Source organism: Equus przewalskii, chromosome 29, assembly GCF_037783145.1.
Source record: "Equus przewalskii isolate Varuska chromosome 29, EquPr2, whole genome shotgun sequence".
NCBI lineage: Eukaryota > Metazoa > Chordata > Mammalia > Perissodactyla > Equidae > Equus > Equus przewalskii.
This window is the reverse complement of record NC_091859.1, coordinates 38,153,912-38,165,749: the sequence shown is the minus strand read 5'-3', so window position 1 is coordinate 38,165,749 and position 11,838 is coordinate 38,153,912. Positions and strand designations below refer to the sequence as shown.

Here is an 11,838-nt window from a genome sequence, read left to right as displayed (position 1 = left end):
TGTCATTCTGGAAGCTTTCAGGACCGTGAGCTCAGCCAGGGTCCAGGTCCTATCAATTCTAGCACTAAATCCATCCAGGTCTCACCATTTGTCCCCAGATCACCACGCTGAGCCTCACCCCTGCAACTGCCAGCTCTCCTTTTAAAATTCTTCCCTACCTGGCATCTTCCAAAAAAAGCAAATTCCCTCCTTAAATCCCCCGAGGAGCAGGCCCTTTGCTCTCTGAATAAAGTCTACACCCCTTCAGGCGGCTTATAAGACTCTGGGCCACATTGTTAGCCTGTTCTCTAGCCACTCCACTGCGGGCTTTCAGATGTGGCCAAACCAAACAGTTCTCACTTCCTCGCCTGGCCGCAGCTGGGCCCTCCACCTGGGGTAACCACTGTCCACATCTGCCTCCCGAGGCAGGGCCGAATAACCTGGATGCTGCCAGATCACAGCTGCCTGTTCACTCTTCTGGTTCCTCTGCAAGGACCGTGACCCTCCTGAGGGCAGGACTGTCTTATGACACATGGACTTCCTGACGTGCAGCACAGCATATATTGAGCGAGTTGAATGAATGAATGAAAAAATAAATGAATGAAGGGGCTGCAAATTGGACCAGCTTATCCCTGTGGGCTCCAGGGAGTTTCCAAGATGCACTGCAAGGAAATCATCATAATGTGGTTGCATGTCCACCCAACATTAACAGAGAAGACCGATGGCAGGTCTAGGGTGGGAGCTGTGCTGGCCACACGAGGGTCCGGGAGGCCCCTGGACTTGTCACAGGGAGCTGCTGAAGCCCGTTTGAGAAGGCCTGCCTTCCCCTTCTCAGACCACCTCAGGCCAGCTCTGTTGACTGTCCCAGAAAACTGTCCTGCACCTCACTGTGGCATCACTGTGTAAGAACACCTGTGGGTTTCCTGTCAAACTTTTCTGCAGAGGACAGGCGAGAAGCTGAGGCAACTTAATATTAGCTAACGTTTACCACATGCCAGGTGTGTGCTAAGGGCTTTCCACATAGAATCTCATTTAATCCTCACATTCCCATTTTACAGTTGAGGAAAATGAGGCACAGAGAAGTTCAGTAACTTGTGAGGATAGAGTGTCAGGGTCAGAGCTGGGATTTGAACACAAGTTGTCCCACCCCACTATGATTTGAATTTAGATACACAGGCGGGCCTTTTCTTGGCCCCCTGGCTTGCAGAGGCCATGGGCCACCTGGTGATATGCTGGCCTTCCTTCGCTCTCAGTGTGGTTTAGAAGCAGAGTCTGAGGGAACCTGCAAAAGCGACCTTGTTACCATGGCAACAGCACTGTCGCTGCCGCTGCGATTTTGAAGGCAGACTGTCTGTGTGACCTGCACACCCCCAAGGTGGCCCCACCTTCTGGGATCCTGGGGAGGTGCATGAAGCCAGCCAAACTGGGCGGGCCCAGGGGTAAGGGGCCCCAGACCAGGCCCAGGGCCCTATTGCCATCACACTGAGGCGACTTCCAAAATACAAAGCGTGCAGAACAATGCCCATCATGGAACAATTGCTCTTCTACTCAAAACCTTCAGTGGTTTCAAATAGTCTGCCATGCTGGCGTGTTACTCCTTTGGGACAAATAGAATGTGGACTGGCCATCATGTGTTTTTTTCCCCATTAGAAACAACCACCTAGTGCTCACTTCGGCAGCACATACACTAAAACCGGAATGCTGCAGAGAAGATTAGCACGGCCCCTGTGCAAGGATGACACGCAAATTCGTGAAGAGTTCCATATTTTGTGCACTGCCTGCACCTTCTGCCACCCTTGGCTGATCAGCTCAGAAAAAAATGATGAGTTAAAGCACAATGTGTGGCACTCAAAAGTGAAATTGTGATTTTTCACCATAAAAATAAGTAAATTAAAAAAATTTTTTTTAAACAAAACCAAACCACCAACCACCTAAATTCTACCTGTGCAGATCGTCTCCCATCTGGGCTGGTTTCTCTCCCCTACTTACCACTCACCTCCACCAACCCGGTGCAGACCTACTTTAATTTTCACCTTGACCACTGTAATAACTTCACTGTTCTCCTACTGCAAACATCCATTTGCTCAGTAACTACTTCTTCAACCTCTCGCTCTTAGCTGGAGGCTGGGCTAGGAGCTGGGGACTCAAGAAGGAGCAAAACAGCCCCGCCCTGCCTCCTGGAGTTGTCAGTCTAGCAGGAAATGCACAAGAAATTAGCCATTGTCAAACCTAGTAATGCTGAGTGTAAAGATGTGGGGAGCTCAAGTGTCTCTGAAATGCCTAGGACAAAGGTGAGCTGAGAAAGGGATAAAGTAGGGGACAAAGAGATGAGAGAAGAAGTTTGAGGGCTGGGCAGGGCTGGAGCCTGGAGGGCACGGTATACACGAGTCTGCAGGCAGTGAATGCAGGGCACACTGAGGGCAACAGAAACAGACAAAAACTTTGTCCAGGTTCCCACCTGGCTGCGCCACCACAGGGTTAACCAGGATAGCCCTGGGACCCGACAGCACACTCCAGCCTCGGTCTCCTTTGTAAAAACATAGGACGAGGTGAGATGGTCTTTCAAGCCTTTCAGCAATTTTAAAGCCAAGAGAAAGGCCAGGTTTGCAACACAGCAAGTTTTCTCCTGCTGGAGAAAGGCTGCCCCAGGCCTCCCTCGATTCTTCTCCCTAATCTGTCCCTGGGTAACTGAGGTTACAATAAAGGACCCCACCCCCTACCCATTAACTTGGAAAGCTGGACTTTTTTTTTTCAAAGTAAATTGGAAGATTAATGTATAATGGAATAGAGTTTTCAAATGTCAAGTCACTAGAACACTGGACATAATTTAATAAAAGGTAGAGAACTGAAAAAAAATCTGGTCCTACATTGGAGCATTACAGCCAAGTGCAAACGGGTGAGCTACATCTGTACATACCAACCAGAAGCCGTCTCTAAAACAGAATTGAGTAGAAGGTTTCAGGATGGCCTGTGGAGTAGGATCCCATACATTAAAGGGCTCAGTTTTTGTTTTCATCTGTAAAATGAGGATAAACAATTGTACAACCTTACAAGTTAGTTGTAAGGATTAAATGAGTTTGTGCTCACACAAGTGTTCGGAACAACACCCGTCACATAGTAACGGCTCACTAAGTGTTAGGCATTATTACTGTCCTCGTATAAAACTATTTTGGAAATGGGTGGAAGTAGATACGCCACAATCGTAACAGCGCTTGGTGGCCCAGACATTATAAGCAAGTAAACACTCACACAAATACATAATTATAAATTATGATAAAAGCAAAGAAGAAAAAGGGAACTGAAGGACAAATGTGGGCGTCAGCAAGTAAAGGGGGAAGGGGCAAACTTTGGGGGCCTCCCACCACTCACGGTTAGTCAGTGTTCAGGAATTAGGAGGGATGAGACAACACTGAAGGGAAAATGGTTCTTAAAAAGAAGCTGAGAACTGGACATCGTTGGGCGGCATCTACGCTTCTTCAGAAAAGAGTAGATGGACTCTTCCCCCAAATGCAAGTCCCAAAGTATCATTTCTAGGCTTAAAACCCCTCTGTGGCTCTCTGTCCTGGGACTAAAGACCACATCCCTGCCCCATCTCTCTGATGCCTGGCCTTTGCTGCCCAGCTTTTCAAGGGAAAACTCCTCTGTACAGGAGTACAGGAATATTCCTTTGGCCCAGACAGCTTGTCCTCAGGCCACACCTCCTCCCCCCTTCTCCCTTCACTCACCTTAAAGTTACCACTCTCTGATACCAACCTTCTCTGTGCCTTCCTAGCACTTACTCTGTGTGGAATTAGACATTCACTCATTTAACTTGCTCATAGCTCCCTGGTGATTGCAGGGGCTGTTCTGTTTTGTTTGCCCCGCTCCTCTTCCCCTGTCTCCAGGGCCTGGTACATGGGAGGCACCAGACACACACAAAGTGCTGAGGTTCCATGTCCCGGCCATCCAGGCCATCCACAATCCCCTTTGAGTGACCTGTTCCCTCTCACCTGTTTCCTGAAAGACTTTCTCTCCCTCACACGCCTCTATTCACCTAACACCTGAATAACCTTGAACTCTAGATCTAGAGGCTGCCTCTTCTGAGAAGCCCTCCCTGACCACTCCTCTGGGTTTTCACACTGTGTTGTAATTGTCCCCCTCCAATTGTCACACTGTAGTGCCTTCTGCTTCTCCTGGAGCTTAGATTCCAGTGGAAGGAGACAGAAAAGGAAAAATCAAATAAGAAAAAATATATAGTGCTATGGGGAGAAGGAAGTGGGAGGAGAGGTGGCCATTTGGGGTAGGGTGGTCAGAGAAATTCTTGCTGAGAAGGGTGACATTTAAGACCTGAAGGAAGAGAGGGACTGTTGAGCCACATGGACATCTAGGGAAAGAGCAATCCAGGCCAGTGCAAAGACCCTGCCTCGATGGAGTGGAGCCAGTGTAATTGGAGCTAAGTTACCTGACCAAGGGGCAGAGAGGAGGAGAAGAGGGCAGGGAGGAAGAAGGGGTGGCTCAGAGTATGCAGACCCTGAAACCATTGTAAGGCCTTCGGCTTTTACTCTGAGTGAGGTGGGGAAATTGCATGGCTGTAGGCTCAGGAGGGGCAGGGTTCGACTTATGGGAACCAGCATTCACTGCACTTGCCGTGGCCAGGCTGAGTCCTGAGGACAGAGAGTTGCCACTCAGACTCTGACACAGCCCCCCGGCGGCCTCCCCAGGCAATGGGGTGCCCCTCAAACGAATCAGATTTGCACTGTAGAAAAGTCACTCCCACCAGCATGTGAATGGACTGGAAGACTCTGTCTGACTTGTATAGTGTGTTCTGATAAAGATTTATTAAATATAAATGAATAAAACAGACAAGTTCCACTTTCAATTTCTTCTTCTCCTTTCTTCTTCCCTGCTTGTCTTCCTTTCTTCCAGAAACATTTCTTCAAAGCCCATTATACTAGCAGTAGGACTAGATTATAACCCATTGAAGAAAATATCCACAATTCCATACTGATATAAATGAATAATTGAATAAATAAATAAATGGGGGGTAGGGACAGCTCTTTCTTACAGAGGATTCCAATTAATAAATGCAGAAGGTGGCCGGCCCCGTGGCCAAGTGGTTAAGTTCACGTGCTCTGGGGTTCGTGGGTTTGGATCCTGGGGGCAGACTTAGACGTTGCTCTTCAAGCCATGCTGAGGTGGCATCCCACATAGAAGAACTAGAATGACTTGCAACTAAGGATATACAACTGTGTACTGGGGCTTTGGGGAGGAAAAAAAAGGAGGAAGATTGGCAACAGATGTTAGCTCAGGGCCAATCTTAAAAATAAATAAGTAAATAAATGCAGAAGGAATGAGGGAAATTGAAACTCACCATTCGAACACCTCAATAATGATCATTGCAGACAAGATCCATCAATGGATGCAAAAATTAGTGGGCAAAAGTTTGAGGAGAAACAGAATATTTACATTGTCTAAAAATATCTCCCTGAAGATATTTATTAACTACAAAGGGGAAAATAATCATTGGACAGTAGACAAATGTGGCAGACACCATCATAACCAAGTGATTAAGCTTAACATCTCAGGAATTAAACATATCAACATTGTGTACCCCCGATGCACCAAGAAGAGGGTCATTTGTGTGTTATTTTTCCCCATAAGGCATAACCTTGATCTAAGGATGAGAAAACATGAAACAAGCCCAAAATGAAGGCAATTCTACAAAACACCTGACCAGCACTCTCCAAAAGTGTGAAGGTCATGAAAGATAAAGAAAGATTGAGGAACCGTTATACAGTAGAGGAATCGAAGGAGACGACAAGCAAATTCAATGTGGGATCCTGGATTAGATCCTAGAACAGAGGAGGCAGGGAAGACATTGATGGAAACATTGGAGAAATTGGAATAAAGTCCGTAGTTTAGTTAATAGTTTTGTACCAATGTTATTTTCTTGGTTTTGATAATTGTACTATGGTTATGCAAGAAGTTAACCTGAGAGAAAGCTGGCTAAGAGGATATGCGGGAACTCTCTGTGCCATTTCTGCAACTTTTCTGTAAGTCTAAAATTATTTCAAAATAAAAAGTAAAAAAAGAAAAAAATTTAAGAAGCCCATTTTAAGCCTAGCATCCAGCTTATGATCTCTACATACTATTTCCCTCTCAAAGGAACCAGAGCTCCTTAGAGAATGGCTGACTCCAGGTCCAGGACAGAAGATAAGAGGAGTCTGGAAGATCTGGAAACACCAGCTAGCAAAGAAGCTACCGAGACTTATAGGGTTGTGTCCAAAGGACTCAGGAGCCTGGTTGAAGAGGTTTCCACAGACCGAAAATGGGAGAATTTGAACATCAATAAGAATAATAATCGTAGTAGACTAAAGCACGTCAAATGTTTAAACCCATGAATTCACAATAATGCTAAAAATAAGATATTTCTAAAAACACACTTTGTCCCTTTTGATGGGTGCTGGAGAGCCAACTCACTATTTTGAAGACTGGTAAACAAAGGACAAGGATGCAGTGTCTATCCTGCCCTTCCTCTACGATTCGTACCTCAGAGGAGTCCGCTAGACGATGAGGGGGAGTTCTCTTTGTAGACGTAGGCCAGCTAACAGGAGAGGAGACGATCAAACAGGATGATTTCCATCCTGCAACCTGTTATGAATTAGAGGAGCTAAACATCAAGCAACAACGGCTGCTTCGTCACCCAAAGAGAGACAGCCAGGCATCATTTGCCTCCTAATGAAATCACACAACACCTCCTACGATGAATCCTGTCAAAAAACGCTAAGCTGAACCTAATCAGCCTCTAGACGAAGCTGTCCATTTACGAGAAATACAAAGGACAGAGAAGCTTGTTAAATTATACCACAGGGATGCAATCAGCAAACTGTGGGATATGGTAGGACAAATGATGTATTTGCAAAGAAAATAACAAGAGATGGAGGGGAAAACTATGGATAAGAGAGACCTAAATGACATATCATCTAATTGCACAGTGCGGTCCTTATTTTGATCCTGATTTTTTTAAAAAAGTAACTGTAAAGTGGAAACATTTATGCTATTTATGAGACTATGGGAAATTTGAACACTGACTGGCCACTCGATACTATTAAAGAATAACCGTATATGTCCTTTTAGTTATAATGGTATTGTGGTTATGTATATATATTTTTTAAAGGCCTTATTTTGAGAGATACACACTGAAATATCTCGGGAAGAAGTGGTATGACGTGTAGGATTTACTGCCGTGGAATACGTGATGTGGGTGTGAATGGCACAGGGTCAGGCATTGGTTGATGGTTGTTGTGCTGACAGAGGTTCATTGTCCTATTCTGTCTATTTTTGGTGTATGTCCAATATTTTACATAATAAAAAGACTTTTAAAAACATTCGCAATCTACAACCTAGAGATAACTACTCACATTTTGTAGTCTATCAGTGTCAATCGTTTAAAAAATGTGTATGTGCCCGTGTACTGTATAAAATGTGGATCATACACTATATATCCTTTTAGCAATCTGTTTCTACAATAGATTATCTTTTTTCTTTTATAATATATTATCAATAAATATCCTACCACTGTATAATTTTTATGTCTTTTATGCCCCAGGTGCTGCAGATGCTGTTTTCAGCCTGATTTCTTACCTCCAAGGCAGCCTGCCACCTAGAGAAGTGAGCAAGCTCACCTCTGTGACTCAGTTTGCTCCTCTCTACAATGGTAATGCCCTTTCCACCGCCTGGCCGCATGGTTTCAAGGACAGAATATTCACTCAGCTGCCCACGCCGCCCTTCCAAGAGACACCCGGACTTGATGTAGGCAGCAGCCTCCACTTCTCCGAAGGACAGATTCCACTGCTTAGTGGGCACTTACTGAGTTAGGTTAATGAGCTCCACTTCAGAGCCTGGGGTCTCATTTGATTATCATTCCGTTCTTGTCATTCACATCTTTCTCTGGACAGTGTCCCTGCCTTCCAGGCTGCATCAGGGACTTCCCCGGGGCCCCAGAGCCCCCGGCTTCTCCCACGGCTGCACTGGCTTTACCGTGGCCATGCCAGCTTCTCCGGCGGACCCCGAGCTCCGCAGGCGCCAGCCCCGGGCAGAGGGACCGGCGCAGAGGAAGGTCCCCTAAGCGCGTGCCGACTAAAGGAAACAAACAGGAAAGAAACGCCGCGCAGAGTGCGCGACCGAGGGTGTGTGTTCCATCAGGCCCCGGAGCCGAGCGCCAACTCCCTAGCGCCTTTTCACAAAGCGCAGCGCCCCGGCAGTTGCGGATGAGGCGGCGGAGTTGCTTCCCGTCCTCGGGAGGGAGGGCAGAGGGGCCGAGACGCGGCGGCGCGGCCAGGAGGGGCACGGAGCGCGGGGCTCCGGGCGCGGGGCGAAAGGGAGCAGAAGGGGGGGCCCACTCGGCTGAGCTCAGGGAGCCCTGTGGTTGAGAAAAGGGAGAGGAAGAGCCGGCAGGGTGTCCGGGGCCGCCGTCTTCCCGGTGTGGCAATCCTGATTGCTCCAGAGCGAGCACTGCCCCTCGCCCACACTTCCTCCTCGTCTTCCCGCCTCTCGGCCGGCGCTCGCTCCGGTCTGGTTTGCTCCGGGCCTGTGCCCACACCCACGGCCTCCCTCCTTCGGGCTTGTTTACCTGGCGAGGCGCAGGCTGCTGTGGGGTGTGCACCTGCGGCCTCGCTCAGCCTGAGGGCCAGGGCTTACGCATGGGAGCTGTTTTGTTTCTCGAAAAATGAGGGCCATCAGTCCAGACGGACTCTGGTTTAGTGGAGCTGATGAGGCGTTGCTGGAGAGACGGAGCCCCCAGGTTCAGTTTACAAAGCCTGCAAAGGCACTTGTTCCCAGGCGGCGGAATCTGAGATCCTCTGGGGAGGACGCGGGGCCCATCCACGGGAGGGTCCTCAGTCTGCAGTACCAGGGCCTGGGATTTTGGTGGGAGAGGGGGTGGAGAGGCTTGGGAAATATTTACTGAACGAACGAATGAATGAGTGGACCATGTTAAATACAACTGCGGTGACCACCGGGCAAAGTAGGAAAGAACAAGCGTTCCAAAGTCAAGCAGACAGACCTGGGTTCAAATCCTTTCTCTGCCACTTACTAACTGTGTGACTCCGGCAAGGTGCCTCGACGTTCTGAGCCTCGGGGTTCCTCAACTGTAAAATGGAAGCCAAAAATTCTACCTTGTTTATGAGATTTTTCCTGGGATGCTTGTAGGGCATGTGGTCACTATTGATGTTAGTATTGTTGCTAATTCTGCAAATATGCGTCAAGCGCCCACCATGTGCCAGGTACTTTTGAGGCACTCGGACCAGATCACTGAACCAAACACCCCCAGAGCCTCCGCCAAGGGGTTTACATTCAGGCAGAGGAGGGACAAATGAGCATCTGAGCAGCATGTGAGAAGGCGATCAATGCCGTGGGGGTGACAAAGTAGAGGAGGCGTGGGCAGGGGAGTGCAGGGGAGCTGGATTGTCATTTTAAATAGGGTGGCAGTAGGCCTCATTGCGAAGGTGGCTTTTGAGCAAAGGCTGGAGGTGAGGGAGACAGACGTGCCGGGTACCTCGAGGAAGAGTATTTGCACAGAAGGAACAGGCCCGAGCAAGGCTCCCCAGGTGAAACTCGCCTGCAGCGGCAGGAGGGGAGTGAGCCAGGAGATGCAGTCAGAGGTCAGGTGGCCAGGTCACACGGGGCGTTGTGGGCCACTGTGAACTTGGCTGTTACACCCAGTGAGGAACAGCTCCTGCAGGGTGTTGAGCAGAAGAAGGACAGGACCCGACTTAGATTTTACAAGGATAGCCTGTGCTCCAGGGTTGAGCACAGACTGTACCGGGGTGAGGGGAAAGGCCCGGAGAACAGCTGCAGAAACCCCGATGGCTGGTGGGAGTGGGGCAGGGGAGGGGGTGAGAAGTCATCGGAGTCTGGGTCTGTTTTGACAGAAGAGCAGCTTGGTTTCCTGAGAGGTTGGATGTGGAGTGTGAGAGAAAGAGAGGAGTCCAAGATGACTGCAGGGTTTTGAACAAATGGAGGCTGCAGGTGAAACAGGTGTAGGGAGGAGATCAGGAGTTCAGTTTGGGATGTACGAAGATCTAGATGTCAGTTACACATCCTCACGAAGATGTCTAACAGGCTGCTGATGCAAATTTGGGAGTCATTAGTAAATGTCATGACTACTTTTCCTCCACTCTCACACTTGGTCCTCACACCAGCCAATGAGGAAGGCAGGGCAGGAATTATTCTCCCAGCTTGATGGAATGGAAATTCTATGAAGGGTGTCTTACCCCAAATAATTGAAAACAGGTATTCAAACAAATACTTGTACATGAATGTTCATAGCAACACTATTCACAATAGTCAAAAGGTGGAAACAACTCACATATCCATCAACTAATGAATGGATATATAAAATATGAGATACCCATATGTGGAATATTATTTAGCCATAAAAAGGAATGAAGGACCAATACATGCTACGAGGTGGATGAACCTCAAAAACATTATACTGAGTGAAATAAGCCAGTTATGGGGGCCAGCCCTGTGATGGAGTGATTAAGGTTTGGCACACTCCACTTTGGCTGCCCAGGTTCGTGGGTTTGGATCCTGGGCTCTGATCTGCACCACTTGTCAGCCATGCTGTGGTGGTGACTCAGATACAAAATAGAGGGAGACTGGCATGGATGTTAGCTCAGGGCAAATCTTGCTCAGCAAAAACAAAAAAAAAAGCCAGCTACAAAAGGCCACATATTGTATGATTCCATTCATATGAAATATCCACAATAGGTAAATCTATAGAGACAGAAGACAGCTTACTGGTTGCCAGAGGTTGGGGGGAAATGGGGAGTGACTGCTTAATGGGTACAGGGTCTCCTTTGGAAGTGATGAAAATGTTTTGACACTAGATAGAGGTGATGGTTGCACAACATTGAAAATGTACTAAATGCCATTGAATTGTACACTTTAGGAGGGTTAACATTTTGTTATGTGAATTTCATTTCAATTGAAAAAACAAAAACACCTCTCTGAAGAACCTAATGTCAGGCTCGGTGGCATTGTACCCTGTACAGTGACTCCCACTGCTATTCTCCATGAAGGCCAGCAGTCCGTGGCCTGTGAAGGACTCTCAGGGCTTCTCCAGCCCACTTTGAGAAGAGAAGCCAAGGGATGTGTCCCCCTGCAAGGTAAGTATAGGGCAACTGGATTTCCGAAACCCCAAACCAGGAAATCTGGTCTGACAAGCATGGGATTCACATCTGAAGTCAGCCCTGCCCTGGAAACCTGTGGCTGGGGGCTGCTGTTGTCAGAGGGAGCCTGTATTTCCGGGTTTGTTCTGCTTGGGGAGGAAGCAGGAGCCGAGCTGGCTTCTCTGAGCTTCCATATTTAACCCTTCAGTCCAAGACTTGCAGAGCTGGAAGGGTCTTTAGAGATCAACTATGAGGAACAGAGGCTCTCAGAAGATAAAGACCCTCTCTCGAGTCACACAGCCAGTAAACGGCTGAGCTGGGACTAGGAGGAAGGGACCGACGTTTATCTAGCACCTCCTCTGTCCAGGAGCCTCTCGGACGTTCTAGCACCCTGCAAAGCAGGTGTTAGTAGTTCCATTTTGCAGTTGAGATTCAGAGAGGTTTAGTGACAGGGCTGACACACAGCTATTAAAAGGCATGGGGGTCAGTGGAATATATGTCTGCCTGACTCTCACAATCTGTAATTCTTGCTAGGCTCTTCTCTGCCTTGATCACGTAGGTATCCCAATGCCGAGAGAATGAATGGGTGAGTCACACCAAGCTCTTTCCACTCTCCCACACCTTCATCCAAGTTCACCCTGCTCTAAGTAAACAGACTGCCCAAAGTTATCAGAGCTCCGGGACACTCCATGGTTGCCATGGTAAC

General features: G+C 48.0%; 1 non-coding gene across 1 annotated transcript; it reads left to right on the top strand.

The window, feature by feature from the left end:
* Window positions 1–1,642: 1,642 nt before the first annotated feature.
* Window positions 1,643–1,749, top strand: LOC139080391 (U6 spliceosomal RNA). Its single transcript, XR_011534877.1, has one exon. It is a non-coding gene; the product is annotated as a U6 spliceosomal RNA (small nuclear RNA).
* The last annotated feature ends 10,089 nt before the right edge of the window (window positions 1,750–11,838 follow it).